Source organism: Lagenorhynchus albirostris, chromosome 16 (genome assembly GCF_949774975.1).
Source record: "Lagenorhynchus albirostris chromosome 16, mLagAlb1.1, whole genome shotgun sequence".
NCBI classification, from domain to species: Eukaryota; Metazoa; Chordata; class Mammalia; order Artiodactyla; family Delphinidae; genus Lagenorhynchus; species Lagenorhynchus albirostris.
In genome coordinates this window covers 10,360,202-10,377,857 of record NC_083110.1, presented here as the reverse complement: position 1 = coordinate 10,377,857, position 17,656 = coordinate 10,360,202, and positions in this window count along the sequence as shown.

Below are 17,656 nucleotides of genomic sequence, written 5' to 3'. Positions count from 1 at the left end.
TTAAAAAATAAATGACACGTTTTCTTGTCCAAATCATAATTTGCTGACTATAGATGCTGCCTTTGTAAGATTTCTTCAGTGATCATAATTTATCCGCTGTCAACCGACCTGAGTCAAGTTAACAGGAATCAAATGTTTTCAAAATTCTACTTTCCTTCCATCAGTTTTCAGTCAATAATACATTGTGCCACGTGGAGTTTTATTTAGCGTGCATCACGTTTACTAATAATCACCATGAGGCCCATGGTCCCTAGGGTGAAAATGTAAGGGTCCATTAGGTCTACTACCTTGATCACAGAGATTCTTTTTCTTTTTTTTTGAAGACAGATACTCAATTTTCATCCAGCTTTTTGAACTGCCTCCCCCAAAGACCCCACCCTCCTCGTCTGTCCTCTTCATTAGAGAATAGAAAAGGATTTTCTCTCAGCGGATTCCAAGGTACAGGCAGATGAAAGATAACAAACTGTTCCCAGTTGCTTGCCTAGGAACTGAAAGAACATTTCCCTCTTGAATATCCTAGTTACAAACCACATCTCCAATTCCTCTAGGAATGAAAAAACGCCAAGGAGAGACTGTGCCGCGGAAATTAACGAACAATTCATTTGACAAACATTCAATCTTGAACTCTTCATCCTGGTGATTAGTGTAGGAAAAGAGCACGGGTCATAACCATGCAGTTTTCATTCTTTTTTTTCCTTAGGAAGACAAACGCAGTTTTATTGAGGACAGTAGTTCACCAATTTTTTTAAAAGATATTTTTGATGTGGACCATTTTTAAAAAGTCTTCATTGAATTCGTTACAATATTGCTCCTGTTTTATGTTTTGGTTTTTTGGCTGCAAGGCATTATGGGATCTTAGCTCCCCAACCAGGGATCGAACTCGCACCCTCTGCATTGGAAGGCAAAGTCTTAACCACTGGACCGCCAGGGAAGCCCCAGTAGTTCACCAATTTTAATGCTCTAATTCCTAACCTCTCTTGCAGCACAGAGTGGCCAAGCAAACTTTAAGCAAATCACACGTGAACAGAACGATTGTGTGGAACTTATGGGATTGCTTAGATAGGCAGAGATAGCTGTGTGGACCCTTTGGTCCTTCATCTTTGCTCCCTCCTGCCTCAAAAATGAAGATATGATGTCTGGCCTAGGCTGGTGCTCCAGCAGCCATTTTGGGCCAGGAGACAGCCTTCAGGATTGACACTAGCTAAAAGATGATGGGACAGAAAGACAAATGATCGCTGACTACAGTGCTGTGCAGTTGAGGGTCAGGAAGGACTGTCCAAGTTCATAAATCTTTTTACATGAGAGAGGAAAAAGTCTCCCTCTTGTCTGAACCTGTATTGTTCGGGTTTTCTGTTATATTATGGAAATCTAATATCAAGAGAACTATTGGTTTTGCACTGAAACACTGTGTGAACTTTGACACCACAGTCCCCATCTCAGAGAAACCTCCTCGTATGTACCATGGAAGATGCAGGGGTGAAGATGGCCCGTATATTCTGAAGATCCCATTCTTTGGCCTGGTCCACATCCATGTCATCTTCTATTACTCAAAAGGCCTCATCAGTTCTTGGGGAACTGTCCCTTGTCCCTCAGTGTACAAGCTTAGTTGAGGCTGAAACCCCTTCCTAGCTGCAGGGCAGAGGGGCCCACAGAGCCACTGGGGTGCCTAAAACCTGTGAGGGAGGCCTGAGGGTGCTCATGTCTCCCAGACATACCACATCCAGGGATGTGAAAGGCTGGGTAGACTGTGTGCAGGGTTTGGAAGCTCCTTGTTTAAGCCATCATTGTACAATTGGAAAACTGAGGTCCAGAGAGGGGCAGGGAAAATCCAGGGCACTGGGCAGGGGCAGAGTCCTGAGAATAAGGGAGAGTTTGGACCTCCTAGGCTAGGGCTGCCCCCTCCCACAGGGCTTGCTTTGGAATTAGAGCTCCTAGGACCCCAGTATGCCCCCACCCATGTGGAGTAGATTTCTGTGGAAGTCCACACAAGTGTACACTGACACTCATACTAACATCAGAGAAAGGGACAATAGGACATGGGGTCAGGGGAGGGGGGGACACTGAGGCGGTGACCAATGTAAAAGAAGAAAGACAATGACAGAAACCTGGATCATTCTTCCTTGGACTGAAGCAAAGACCACCGTGTTGGACCATCAGGGGCCTCATTTGGAATTGGGGCCAGATCCATTGCACTGTGTGCTGAGGAGTCCTTGTAAGGGCACTGGACACCCCAGGGCCAATGTGGACAAGAGAAGGTTGAGGGAAGCTTCCAAGGTCACTGTCAAAGCCCCTGGTTCCTATGGATCCTGTCACGTTGCCCCCCTGGGGCCCAAGGAAAGTTGATGCCCTGAAGTCTCTGAAACAAAGGTATGTTTTGTGCTGTGGCTTCCCTGTTGGTGTGTAGTATGAGTGGTTCCCATCAGGGGAATGATGTGTCCAGTGTGCTCTACTGGAGCAACTGGGGCCAGGAGAGTGTCCCCTGGACTCCTGAACATCCCCCTGCCCCTGACCTGGCCTGTACCTCCTCTTATTAGCATCCATCTCTAACATCTGAGCTTGTCAGTGGCGGGATGGAGCCTCTTATCTACTCATTCACCAGCTGTGCCCTGAGCCCTCAAGTGGGGGCCATGATGAAGAGAACCACCAGGGTCCCTGCCCTCTAGCAGCTCACAGTCTGGAAGGGAAAATAGACAAAACCAAGAATACAGAAACAAAAGAAAGAAAACAGCAAGTTCTATATCGAAAAACAGCAGGGTGCCACAACGGGGTCCTGGGGTCCACTAGGTGAGGGGATCTGGAAAGGCTGCATTGAGGTGACATGTCTGTTCCCAGCAGTGAGACGAGAAGGAGCCAGCCCTGCACACATCTGGGGAGAATTAGCCTAGAAGAAGGCACAAAACATAGAAGCTGAATGTGTTTGGCCAGAGAGGAAGTCAGAAGGGGGCCAGTGTGGCTGGTGGGAGCTTGGGAGGACAGTAGGGGACAGTAGGGAGGGCAGGGCCAGGGCCTGGTGCTTGATGGCCGTCAGAGTGATCCGCTGTGTGCGGCAGCATTAGCCACTCTTAGTGGCTTAAGCAACAAACATTATCTCACACTATCTGTAGGCCAGGAATTGAACAGGACTCAGCTGGAGGCCTCTGCCAGTGTCTCCCAGGGGTTTGGGGCTGTGGACTCGAGTCAGGACCCAGGTGCTCCTCTGTCTGCTGGTCTCCCTCGGTGCCAGGCCACGGGGGGCGTCTTCAGTTAGCATCTCATAACAGATAGACTTCTTCCCCAGGGTGAGAGACCAGGTGGAAGGGAGAGGGGGGCGGGGAGAGGGAGGGAGGGAGGGAGAGAGAGAGAGAGAGAGAGAGAGGAAATTGCAACATAAATGAAGCATGGAAATTGTACACCTAAATAATTCTGGGGGATTGTCAAATGGTACAATCACCGTATGTAACACTTCAGCAGGTCTTCAAAGGACAAGCATACAGTTTTCAGTCAACCCCAAAATTCCACTCTTACATCAATACCCCAAAGAAGTGAATACAGACATTCAAATGCTGGTACACAAGTATTCAGAGCACCACTATTCACAAGAGCCTAAAGGTGAAAACATTCATAATGTCCACCAACAGATGAAAGGACAACCCAATGCGGTGTGTTCCCAGAATGGAATATTATTCAGGGACAAAAAGGATGCAAATATTCTGGAAGAGATGTTAGAGGGGGGTTATGTAACATTGTGAATGTACTTACTGCCATTTACATGTGCAAGTTAAAAAAATCAAACTATTAAATTTTATTTTGAGTGAACTTTATATCTAGATTAAACAATTTAGTAAATATCATAAAAAATCATATTAAAAATGGACTTACTCTGACCCTGGAGCTGTAGCAGGCAGTAGAGGTGTAGCTGGCTCTAGTTCTGCAGAAGTTTCCAGAGCTTCTTCTGGAGCTGGTGCTATAGACCCAAGACTAGAAAATATCATCAATACGACTGCTTTTCCATGTGCCTCCCAAAGACAGGAAACTTCTCACTGCCAATCAATGAAGTCTCAGTCCCAGATGCCACCCCCAGGAAGGCTTCCCAGACTGCAGTCCAGGGGAACAGTGATCTGAGTCTCCTCATTGCTCCTGGCCCAGTTCCAGCCTCGGGAAGCTCTGTTCCGTGTGGCTCCGCCCCTTCCCCTCCCCACTCGCCCCCCGTCACCCACCCTGAGTCCCCCTCACCATCACCCTCTGCCTCAGGGGGCTCCAGGTGCTCCAGCTGTGCCAGGAGAAGGCGGGCTTGCTGCTCCAGGTCTGAGCCAGGCATGCTGAGCTCTGTGTAAGCCAGAAGCATCTTCAGGCGGGGAAATTCTGGGGGCTGGTGGAAATGCTCAGGGTAATGGTGCAGCCAGGTGCCCAGCATGGAGGACACGGCCCTGGGGGGAGTCAGGTGGGCAGCAGAGTCAGAGGCCTGGCCTGCCTTCCCCACTGCGCCCCCAGGAGACCCCTGCGGGGACCTGAGCCTCTGTGCCTTCTGCTTCTGCCCATCCAGAGGCCAGTTCTACTCCACATACCATCTAACCTGGCAGACTTGGCAGAGGGGACCTGGACACAGAGGAGGGGCTGGCAACGAGCCTGCTGAAGTGGCAGCCCTTGATCCACGGTGTGTCCACCTCTCCACTTCTTCAGGGAAGCCTGACACACTGCTCTGTCTCTCTCCCGGCCCCTCCCCACTGGATGTCACCTCTGTGAGGACAGGCAGGGTGTCTGCTCTGGTCCTGCCCTCTCGGGAACACAGCAGGTGCTCCACGAATATCTGACGCAGGAGGGAACACACAGGCTCTATCTTCCTGTCCAGGCTCCCTGCGGGCCTCCTAACACCTCAGATTTACCTCCTGCACCCACATGCTGCCTCATCCTCTCGGAGCCCTGCCTGGCTCTCCTCCTGCTACTGACACTCATCTCCCACAGGGCGGGGTCAGCTGCCCCCTGCGTGTCACTGGGTCCCCTGAGCACCAGCTGAGTACCCACTGGTGAGGATCCACCAGACAGTGACCAGGATGCTCTCCACACCTTGTGTTCTGGGTCCCAGAATGGGGGGTGGAGGCAGGGCTGGGATGGAGAGGGGACAGGTGTGGACTCTCTTAGGGGCTGACTCTGACCTCTGACCTCCCGGATGCTCCTCGCGGCACCCCAGCCCCGTCCGCAGCTCTCTTGGACTCCTTTCCTCTTTTCCAGGAGAAGCCCTCAGACCTCCGCCCTCAGCACGAACCATCAGATGAGTGGGATCCAGGGTTCTGCCAGCCTTGCCCATCTACAGACCCCACATCTCCATGCATCTTCTTTGGAGAAGAGAGTCCCTCCCTCTTGAATCAAAGCCCACTCACATTTTCAGCTGGTGCAGGGGTCCACCGTCCTCATCAGAGTAAGGGAGGATGCATCCATAACTAGAGGAGGCCAGGAAGGCGTCACATGGACTGTCCTGAGGACACACCTGGATGTGATAGCTGGTGTGACGGTGTGACCCCCCGTAGAACGGAAGCCCTGGAGGGCAGGACTGATGTCTGCTCGATGCGTTAAATGATGGGTGTTCCTAGAAAAGCGCCTGCACCTAGTGGGCCTTCCTCTATATGTGAAGAATGAATGAGCCCCTCCAGCCCCATCGCACACATCTGAGTGGCCTGGGGCCCCACTGCCCACTCCCAGGAACACTTGCTCTCACCCACCCAGGACAGGGCACCCCTAATGGAATCACCCATCACCATTCAATGGGAAGAGTTCATCCCAAGGTGAGAGGCACAGTGACAACTGAGGCAGAGGCTTCCTCGTGGGGAGGAGGGACATGATGAATTAGCACAACCACGGCCCCTCCAGCAGACCTTTCCACAGGCCAGGTCCCCAGAAAGCACTTTCCGTGAAGGACCCGCTGGTCTCTACAGTCACCGTAGGGGGCTGGTCCTCTCTTTACCCTAGTGTGCAGAGGGGCCAGCTGAGGCTCAGAGAGGTGGAGTGACATTCCCACATGTCACAGCTAGAAGGTGGCCGAGTCACCAATGTCCCATAAGGAGCAGAGTGCTCACCTTGTGAAGAGAAGGTCCAGCACCTGCTGGGTGGTAGGGAAAGCCCTGTAGGTGCCCAGGAATGTGGGGAGGTCGGAGGGGACGACGCCCAGGAAGGCAGGCACCAGGTTTCCCACCAGCTTCTCCAGCCTGCCTGCCTGGACGCTCCACACCATGCAGGCCTCATTCCTGTCCCCTGTGGACACGTTTTCCCCCTGGGGTGAAACAGAGCAGGGACATGAGTCAGAGGCAGCGTCAAGGACACCAGGAGGGCTGGGGCTGGAGCTGAGACCGAATCCCCAAGCCTCAGGGACTCGAGGCAAGAGGTGGGACAGGAGTGCCCTCAGCAGAATAAAGGTTCTGGCTTCACAAGTGAATTGGCGGTGGGCGATGGTTACATGTGTCACTATCTCAGGGCAGTTTGTAGCACAGTATTGACAGCTCCCCCTGTATTAACTGCATCATCCCTGTGATTGTCATCAAAACATCCCATTCTGGGGATGAGAACACAGAGCCTCCCTGGGGCAGGAGGGATCAGGTTAGTCAGGCCAACATGGACACCTGAGGATGGAGTTAAAAGAGGAAAATCTGTAGAAAAATGCAGAAACAAAGTTGACTTAACATTAAGTGGGGGCTTCCCTGGTGGCGCAGTGGTTAAGAATCCGCCTGCCAATGCAGGGGACACGGGTTCGAGCCCTGGTCCGGGAAGATCCCACATGCCGTGGAGCAACTAAGCCCGTGTGCCACAGCTACTGAGCCTGTGCCCTAGTGCCCGCGAGCCACAACTACTGAGCCTGTGCTCTAGAGCCCGCGAGCACTGCAACGAAGAGTAGCCCCTGCTCTCTGCAACTAGAGAAAGCCCACGCGCAGCAACGAAGACCCACCGCAGCCAAAAAAAAAAAAATGAAGTGGAATCCTATGAAAGTCTCTTTCTGAGATTCCCACGTATATGTGGATAGTGACTTTGCATCTGGACCGGGCAGGGCCTGGGCCGTGAGGGCGGGCGGGAGAGGAGATGGGGGCCCGGATTCCTTTGGGAGCAGGACGGCAGGAGGGACCCAGGGGAGGGGCAGGGCGGCTCTGGGGCTTCCTGGGTGTGCAGTCTCCTCGCTGGCGCTCACCCTGAGCCTGCCCTGGGCTCTGTTGCTGGTGTGGGGCTCCTGCCCCTCCTGCAGGGAGATGGAGCAGGGGCGCCAGGGACCGGCTCCTGCGCGATCTCCTGTGCGGAGCCCTGTGAAGCCTCAGACCCTGCCTGCCGCCTGCGCTGCCCCTCAGACCCACCAGCCATGTCCACTGCAGACACACGCAACCACTCTCCGCACAGACCTCCTCCGGGGGGGTGATGACAAGCTGAGGGCCTTGGGTCCACGCTGGCACAGATGAGAGGCACCCCAGGAATCCTCTCTCACCCCTGTGCTTGCGTGCGATCATGACGGGACCACCAGCTGACCACGTTCCCATCCACCCGTTCCTGCCCAGAGGGGGAACCTCCCCTCAAGTCCCCCTTCCCCCCCATGGAGATGCGGGGACGTGAGGCTGCCCGGGGAGGGCTCCCAGACGCGGCCGGGCCTGGACTGGCCTGCTCTCGGCCACCTCGTGTTCCCTCAGGGACCTCCTGGTAAAGGACCAGAGTCGTCCAGGTTAAGCATTGAACCGCCTAACGCACCTGAGAAACCTCCCACTCAGGGGTTTCCTGAAGCAGAAGCCCTGGGAAGTCAGGACAGAGCAGGAGAACATCCGTCTCTGTGAAGCGTCTCCAGCCAAGTGAGCCGGCTGTGGGGCTGTCGCTAGAACGTGTGTGCCTGGCTCCCGGGGCTCAGAGTTCTGTTGGGGTCTGTTGCCGAGGAGGTGACTTCACTTCCTGGGGGCCCCTTACTTGAATCCCCTCCTCAGACAACACCGCTACGCACAGCCCTCTGGGCTGCCGACGGCTCACCCCTTCTGCACGCAACCCCATATCTCACACAGTCACACCTCACAGCCCTCTCCACCGCTCCCGGAGCGGGTCTGTGCGCAGCTCTGAGGAGGCAGACCTGGGTTCCAGACTCAATTCCCCATTTTACCTGTTCTCCATCTTGGATAAGTCACTGTGTCTCTCAAGGCCTGTCTCCCCACCTGCACAGTAGGAATTATTCTAGCATGTATTTTGAGGGATGTCCTCAGGCATAGTTGGGATAAGATCTAAAAAGTGTGGGAGTCGTGTCACATGTAGGTCCTGCACCCAACCTTTCTTTCCTTTCTCGCATTACCTCCCCCATGTCTGTTCGTCTTCTGATCCCGTTCTGTCGTCCTTATTTAATGTCACTGTACACATCTATGTGTTTGTGAGTGTTTGTGTGTGTGTATAACGCCAGTGCTCACTCTGGGAGCCCAGAAGAAAACCGCCCCCATAGGGAGGGATGGGCAAGAGCTTCCTAAGATCTTAGGGCTTCTAATTTCCAAAGCAAATCTGATGAGAAGTGTTCCAGCCTTGACCCAGGACGTTAGGACACAGTGACACAAGCTAGACAGGTAGCAGGAGCTGGGATGACAGATTCACACAGTCTGGCTCCACTGTCCACACTCACAACCACTGTGCTGGCCGCAGTGAGACCGCTGCCTTCACAGGGCTCACAGCCTGACAAGCTCAGCTTCTCTGGCTGGACTCACAGTGGCCCAGGGACAGACTGGCAGATGACGGGCTGCCATCAGCACACAGACATGACAGTCTCATTTGCTTCTGGCTTTATGTTCCTGTCCTTAAATGCCTCTCCTCAATACTGAGGCTGGCTGGAACATGTTATACAGGCCCAACCCCAGTATAAACAGAGTCAACTTTACCAGGAACAAGATGACGTTTAATCAGCTGGGGTAAGAGTATCCTCATCCTCACTTGAAACCTCCTGGTAAGCAGTGACTTCATTGGAAAGTAGATCAGAGTGGATCTAACCTCAGAAGTGTCTAACCTTTTTTTTTTTTTTTTGCGGTACACGGGCCTCTCACTGTTGTGGCCTCTCCCGTTGCGGAGCACAGGCTCCGGACGCGCAGGCTCAGCGGCCATGGCTCACGGGCCCAGCCGCTCCGCGGCATGTGGGATCTTCCCAGACCGGGGCATGAACCCGCGTCCCCTGCATCGGCAGGCGGACTCTCAACCACTGCGCCACCAGGGAAGCCCCAGAAGTGTCTGCCTTCTGGACCTCTCTTCCCATCCCTCCCCCAACATCCATGTAGCTCCATTTCCCCACCTGCTCAAACCAGAACCTTGGGCCGCTGTCTGCTCCCTCTTTCCTCCTCACCCCCAGATGCAATCAACTCGTCCCCTTCCCTGGATCCCAACTTCAAAATGCATCCCTCACCTCTCTGCATCTCCCTCCCCTCTTAGTTCAGGCCACCACGGACACCGTCCCTGATTCGTGCTCTTTGCTTCTGTTTCTCACTCCCTCTGATCCAAGGGAGGGATGTTTAAAAGACAGATCTTCTCCTGTCGCTCTGCTAACAGACAGGAACTCAGCAGCACGTTGTGGAAAAGCCCCAGTCCTTAGCCAGACCTCAAGCCCCTCGTCCTGCCAGCAGCCCACCTGGCCTGCTCCCCTCAGTCCAGCCACACTGGCCTCTGTCTGTTCCTCCAAGGGTGCCCCCCTCCCCAGCCTTCCGAAGCCCCAGGCTTGGATACCACTGAGCTCTTCACGTGGATGCCTCCTCCTTCAGGTTTTGCTGTAGGTTGCTCTGCCTGGGGCCCTCCGTTCCTCCCTCAGGGCTCTTTCCATGGTCCTGGGAGTTGTCATTATGGCCTGCTGGGCCCCAGTACTTGCCAGAGGAAATGGCAGGAGCCTGGGACCCTAGGCAACCTCAGGTGGTCAGCCCTGGGACTGCTTCAGCCACTGGTGGGCAGGTGAGCCCAGCGGGCTCTGTCGTCACCTGGCGACCCGGGGAGGAAAGGTCTCGCAGTGCTCTCTGAGCCTTGCCACCTGCTTGGTTTCCCAGGTGGAATTTAGAGAAGAAGAAAGCAAGCCAGAGCCGGGGGCGGGGCTTCCAGATCCTGACCCGCCCCTCACAGGCCCCGCCCCTTTCAGTTTCCTAGGTTGGTGTCTAAAGATCAGTGGTCAGGGACACCCGGGTGCAAATCCTCACTTCTGCTGTTCCACTATGTGCTGGTACAAGTCACCTTTTTTCTTTTATTAAATGTGCTAGGGACTATTCTAGGCCCGGGAATACTTTGTAGGAAGAAAACCTACAAAAAGCCTGCCGGCTTGGAGTTTACAGTCTATTGTGGGGTGACCGATCGTCAACATGTTTACAGCACTTGGATCTGGACCCTCCCATCTCTCTCCAGCTACTGCCCCATCTCTTCTTCTCCTTAAAGCAAGCACTGTCAGATGCTTGTCTAGACTCCACTCCCACTGCTCTGATGGAAATATCTGTCTGGGAGAAGAGCATTCTGGGTGGAGCAAACAACAAGCGCACAGGTGTGTTCAAGGGATTCAAATAGGCCAGGGCGCTGGGATGGGTGGGGAGGGCAGAGTGGGGTGAGTCCTGGGAGGAACCCGTAGTGGGACGTGTGCTTTTCCTCCAACGGAGGGGAAGGCAGGAGGGCTCCTGGCCTGGGAGTGGCAGGACGGACACCCAATAACTGAATCTTTTTGGGTGCTGCAGCTGAGAAAAGACAGCAGGGGACAAGAGAGGAGTCACGGGACCAGGTAGGGGCTATTGTGATATCAGGAGACCAGGGCGCTGGTGGTGAGAAGAGGCTGGATTCTGGTTCTAAGTTGAAGCCAGAGTGGATAGGACTTACTGTTTGATTGGATGTGGGGTTCGAGGGAAACTCACAAGTTTCTGACCATCAGAAAGGTTGGAGTTGTCAGGTTGGGGAAGGCTGTTGGAGAAGCACGTTCGGGGAGGGGGAGATGAAGAGCTCACCTTGGGACATGTCCAGTTAGAGCTGAATAGATGACCTCTAGTGGTGTTGCTGGTTAGATGCTGAGGATAAAAGAGACAAGAATTCACAGGAGGTCTAGGCTGGAAGTCAAGGGTGGGGAGTCATGGAGAGATGGCATTTAAAGCCTTGGAACTAGATGAGACCATCCAGAGAGTGAAGGTGGAAAGAGCAAAACATGTGGGTGTGTTGGGATTGAGGTAGGGAGTAGCCCAAGCCAGAGAAGCTAGGAGGTAAGAGGAAAACCTGGAAGTGGGAGGGCAGTAAAGCCAAGGGAAGGGAGTGTTTCATGGAGAAGGGGATGATCGGCTGTACCAAATGCTGACGGGACAAGATGAGGACTTGGGGGGAGGGGTCCCTGGATTCAACACCATGGAGGCCACGAGTGACCTTGACCGAGCAGCTGGGTGAATGGTGGGGGTGAAGCCTGATTGGAGTGGGTTCTAGATAGAACTGGAGGAGCAGTGCAGGGGAGTTTAGACGAGCCTCTGACAGTGTTTTAAAGGGAAGGAGAGATGGGGCAGCAGCTGGAGGGAGGAGGGAGGTGACCAGGCCTAACAGAGAGGTGAACATACTGATCCAGGACAGGGGAGAGCGGCTGGAGCGATGTCCTAGGGAGCAGAGCTTGACTTGGCAACAGCCAGAGCACCTCATGCACAGCAACAAGAGAACAGACTGTGTGCACAGATGCAGCTGGAGGGAGGGTTGCTTGTCAAAGTCCTCTCTCTCTTTTTTAACTTGTGAAATATATTTACCGAAAAGCACACAAAACACATATATACTATGGTATACCTGTGTAACCATCACCTGGGGGAAAAAAAAGACATTATTAACACCTTAAAAAAATCTTCCCAGGGCTCCTGTCCAATGGGAATCTTTTCCTTCTGCCCTAGATGTATCCACCATTCCGCCTTCGCTGATGCTATTTTTAAAATAATTGTGCCATCTAAATGTACTCTTGAACCATCTTGGCTGTTATTTGACTTAATTTGTTTTTTTTAAAGTTAATTTTTATTTTTGCCAGCTTTCTTGAGGTATGATTGATGAATAAAATGTAAGATATTTAAAGTGTACAGTGTGGGGACTTCACTAGTGATGCAGTGATTAAGAATCTACCTGCCAATGCAGGGGACACGGGTTCGAGCCCTGGTCTTGGAAGATCCCACATGCCGCGGAGCAATTAAGCCTGTGAGCAACAACTACTGGACCCGTGTGCCACAACTACTGAAGCCCGCCCACCTAGAGCCCGTGCTCCGCAACAAGAGAAGCCACCGCGATGAGAAGCCCGCGCACCGCAACGAAGAGTAGCCCCCGCTCGCCGCAACTAGAGAAAGCCCGCGCAGCAACGAAGACCCAATGCAGCCATAAATAAATAAATAAAATTAAAAAAAAGTGTACAGTGTGATATTTGATGTGAGTATACATAGTGAAATAATTCTCCTCATTTTAATTAATATATCCATTACCTCACATATTTACTTTTTTTTTCCTTTGGGTAAGAACATATAAGTTCTACCTTCTTAGCAAACTTTAATTATATAATGCAGTGCTATCATCTATAGTCACCATGTTATACATTAGATCCTGAGGGCTTATTTATCTTATAACTGAATGTTTGTACCCTTTTACCAACTTCTCCCTATTTCTACTACCCAAGCCTCTGGAAACCACTGGTCAAATCTTTCGTCTTTCTTTCTTTTTTTTTTTTTTTAATTGGGTTGCTATTTCAGTTCTGTATTGCTGCATAAAAAACACCCTAAAACTCAGTGGCTTAATATCAACAATAATGTACTTTGCTCATGAGTCTTCAATATGAGCAGCGCTTGGCCTCAGCTGGGATGATTTAAGGCTGGGGTTTGGACTTCCTGGAGAAGGGCTTCCTCACAGCATGGTGGTCTCAGTGTTGTTAGACTTCGTACATAGCAGCTGGTTTCCCCCAGTGCAAGCACTGCAAGACATCCGGGTGGGAGGTGCGAGGCTTCTTCTGATCTAGTCTTGCACGTCCCAGATGTGTTCTATTAATCAAGCGAGTCACTAAGTCCAGCCTGATTCAAGGGAAGGGAAATTAGATGCCACCTTTCAATGTGAGGAATAGTAAGGAATTTTTATCTCCTGCAGTTGCATAGTTTTTTCTTACTGATTTACAGAAATTCTTCATATATTCTGTATTTGCTCACTGTTGTTGTATGTTTTGGATTGATCTCTTCCACCATGGCTTTCTTTTCCCTTTCTTTATGTCTTGTCCTCCTTTGTGGCTAATGCTTTTTGAATCTTGTTTAAGAAGTTTTTCTCTCCTTCAGGGTCATGAAAATATTCTCTTAAAAACTTTCCAACTTTTATCTTCTAAAAGCTTTCTAACTTTGACTTCTTAATTTGGGTCTTTAATCCACCCATAATTTACTTTAGTATGTAGTGAAGTATAAGTCTTTTTCCCATGTAGATATTTAAGTACCACTTATTATGAAGAATGTCATTTTCCCACTGCCCTGCTATGCCACTTCTGCTAGATATCAACTGTTTGTTTATGTAAATATCTTTTCTAGTAGTCTGAATGCTTCCTTGGTATCTACTTTGGCAAGATGTTTCAAGCCCATCTTGTACATTGCCTGCCCAAGACTAGAATCAGCTATTTCTTCAGGAAGGCTTGGTTTCCTTTATTAAAGACTACCGTTGGGATGTTAGGAATCCTCCCTGCTACTGAGTGGATCACTGTCTCTAGTTCTTTTCTGTGGGAAGAGCTAGAAATTACATATATGGTAGAACACTCTGGGAGTTTATATTGATACATCCAACTCATACAGAGAACTGTATAGTTTTTACTCAATTTCTTCTGTTACATCTGTATCTCCTTTCCTCCACACTGGCAATTCTGGTTCTCTAATTGAATTCGAATATCTAATTAGTCACTTGTTTTATCTCAACTTATGTACGCTGATTCAGAATAACAATATCCATAATACCACATAGGCGATGGAAATTGGAGAAGATACAAATAAATGGAAAGATAGTTCATCCTCACGGATTGGAAGAATATTGTTAATATCTCCATACTACCCAAAGGAATCTACAGGAGTCAGTACAATTCCTACCAAAATTCTAATGCATTTTTCATAGAAAAAGGGAACAACAATCCTCAAATTTGTATAGAAACAAAAAAGACCCTGAATAGCCTAAACAATCTTGAGAAAGAAGAACAAAGCTGTAGGCATCACTCCTTACTTTCAAATTCTATTACAAAGCTGTAGTAATCAAAGCAGTACGGTATTGGCATAAAAACAGACACACAGATCAGTGCAACAGAATAGAGAGCCCAGAAATAAACCCACACATTTATGGTCAAGTAATTTACAACAAACAAGCCAAGAATATACAACAGGGGAAAGGATAGTCTCTGCAATCAATGCTGCTGGGAAAAGTGGACAGCTGCATGCAAAAGAATCGAACTGGACCACTATCTTACATCGTACGCAAAAATGAATTCAAAATGGATTAGAGTCTTGAATAGAAGACCTGAAATCATAAAACTCCTAGAAAAAAAATAGGTAGTAACCTCCTTAACATCAGTCTTGGCAATGAGTTTTTGGATCTAACACCAAAAGCAAAAGAAATGAAAGCAGGGACTTCCCTGGTGGTGCAGTGGATAAGACTCTGCATTCCCAGTGCAGGGGGTCCGGGTTCGACCCCTGGTTAGGGAACTAGATCCCGCATGCACGCCGCAACTGAGAGTTCACATGCCGCAACTAACTAAGGAGCCCACCTGCCGCAACCAAATAAATAAATATTTTAAAAATAAATAAATAAAAAATTTTAAAAATTTTAAAAAAGAAATGAAAGCAAACATTAACAAGTGGGATCACATCAACCTAAAAAGCTTCTGCACAGCAAAGGAAACAGCAAAGGGGGAAAGGACGATAATAAGCATTTCTTTTAAAAAGAGGAAAATAAAACTCACTTCACAGTATTATAAAAAAGTAATAAACAGAAACCTCAAAAGGAGTTGGAAAACCAGAAGGGGGAGCTCTCAAGTCCTGTGAGGACAGCAGAGCCCAACAGGAAGAAGGAAAACTCTTCTCCTGGCAAGGACTCAGCCCATAACAAGCCATGGACTCTGTTTACTAGAGCCCTCCCAAATCCCACTCCCCCATCCCCACAGCCCGCTGTAAAAGTGTTCTTCCCTTGCTGTCTGGGGACTTGCATGAGGCTTGCCAGGATGCAGACCCCAAATAAACCCATCTTTGCTGGAGAAGTAACTAGTAATCTATTTGTGTTAGGTCCATAGCATATATCTAGAGAGAAATATTTTTCTTTACTTGCAGTCTTAAAATTAGGATTATGTCTGCAGATATAGTTAATACATGCTTAACTCATAGTCCAAAACACAGAGTATTATTTTGAGTTATGGCAGCAGCAATGTTCATTGTTGAAGAAAGTTCTAGTGCATGTAAAAAACAGAGAAGTCAATGCAAATAAAGGTCTGTTTCAGAATTATCCCTTCAATGTACTCCACCCTTTTATACAATAAAAAAACTGTTGCTGTATTATAGACCTTGGATTAAAAAGAAAGTCAACCACATTCTTTGTTTATTTATAGTTTTATTTCCTTATTTCACTATTAAACTTAGGGGATAATATCACCACAAAGTTGCAGGCATCATTTTATAGTACAGACAATAGAATTATTTTTAGAAGAAGGAATAAAAATGGCATATGACATACCTAAAATGACTACTGAGGAAGTGCTGGACACTAGGAAATAAAAACAGTTAAAATTCAGTGCCTTTGATAAAGATGGGGACACTATTTTAGATGCAACTATGATACATGCCTTTTGCTTACAAAGCAAATATATAGCCATCTCTTTGGACAGTGATTTCTACACCCTCATAAATTAGAAGGATGTGAGTATCACCGAACATTTCACAGACATTTCCCAGAAAGCTTTCTGCCAAGAAAAATCAATGTGCTGATTCACCAACTTGAAGCCTATTTTAATTATTATTCCTCGAACCTGCACCAAACTTAGAGACAGTTTCCATGTGTTTGAAAAAGTGTGTGTGGGGGGGGCATTCCTGAAAACGTTGCTTTGCCATAGCTCTAAGCACAAGCCCCAAAGGAATTTCTCTGGAGCGTTGTACGTAGGAGGCTGAAAATATCCACGTGTTACATGAGGAATGAACAGAGGATATGAAGAGAGGGCTTTGTTTAATGCTTGCAGAACAGTATGGATTCTCTCCTAACCTTCATGCCAAGCAAAACTACATGCAAGGATGTTTTAAGCCAAATTACAGAACTTCACCTGTACAAACAGAAGACTTATATGTATAGACTCTCCAGGCTCTCTCAGTATTTCCCTTACTAGGATCAAGTAGAATTGACCAACCTGGTAAAACGTTTCCAAATTCCAGGGATAGAGTTGATTTTCTTTCCTTCCTGTCCTCTTAATTATATTTACTACTTCAAATCTATTAAAATATTTCTCCTTGTTGCTTAGTAATACTTTATTAGGAAACCATCATATCAATGAACCATTTTTCCCTTAATTTACTTTCCCAGCTCAATGCCCTCCAGCTACAGTCGAAGTGTGGGGCATTGACGTACACATAATTCTGATAAATATTTGCTATATTAAGTATAAGGAGTTTATTAAACATTCAACAGCATTTATTGAATGTCTACTGCTTGACAGATAATGTGCCGGCCACAGGATGAGGAAGACCTGATTTCTATCATTAAGGAAATCACAGAATCTAGGATAAAAATAGTTAGGGTTTGGTATGTAAATTGCAGAATGAATAAGTATTTTGGACTTCAAGAAAGAACAAAAATAAAGCTTTATATTCTGAGGATGATCTTTTAAGCTTAAGATAAGATTATTTGGGTGAGGGAAGTGTTATTAATACTTCTTTGCAACTGAGAGTATAGCCTCCTTTTCCATTTCCCGTTCGTATAGAACGTCTTGTGTAACTCAGATGAGAGCCGCCCTGGATCTGGGAGATTATTTGGGGAGTTCCCGGCCCAGGCCAAGAACTGTAGGGTCTGAACTCTGTGCTGAGCCTTCCTGGTTCTACCAGAGTGACCACAGTCCTAACATTGCGCTAAAGTGCTTGGGTGTCCGCTTCCACATGTCCGAGTGCGCTGTCTATCTCTGTGTGTGAAGCTGTGAATGTAATGTGTGTCCAGTTAACAACAAGTCTAACCCCTGTCCATCTTGGAGCCTGGTGACAAAATATTATGCAGTTCCAAACTTATGTTGAACACAGTCACTTTGGGAACTTGTTTTTCTTTTTGCATCTTTATTATCTCAACACGAGCCTCCTTTCTCAGGCAGTGACACTAAAGCCAGAAAAAGAAAATGGAATATTCCTAGTTCTCAAGAGCCCTGGGCTTCTGTCCCTGGAGCCAACCTCTTAGGGCTGGAATATTTATTCTCACAGCATGAGTCCCAGTAGAGGCGGAATTCCTACAAAACGGAGGCATGAAAACACCAGGAGAGACAGCATAACCTCGGTCCATAAAGGCAAGTAGTAAAATTGACCTGCATCCTACTATGGGGTGGCGTTTGCACTGCTGTGCCAAGTTTGTCACGCATGACATATGAGAAAAAATATGGTTTTAGAGGAGGTGGTATAAGTAGGGCTGTCAGGTTGAAGAAAGGACCAGCATTTTGGGTGCTGTATGCTATACAGTTTCAGTCCATTTCGAGAAATACTACTGA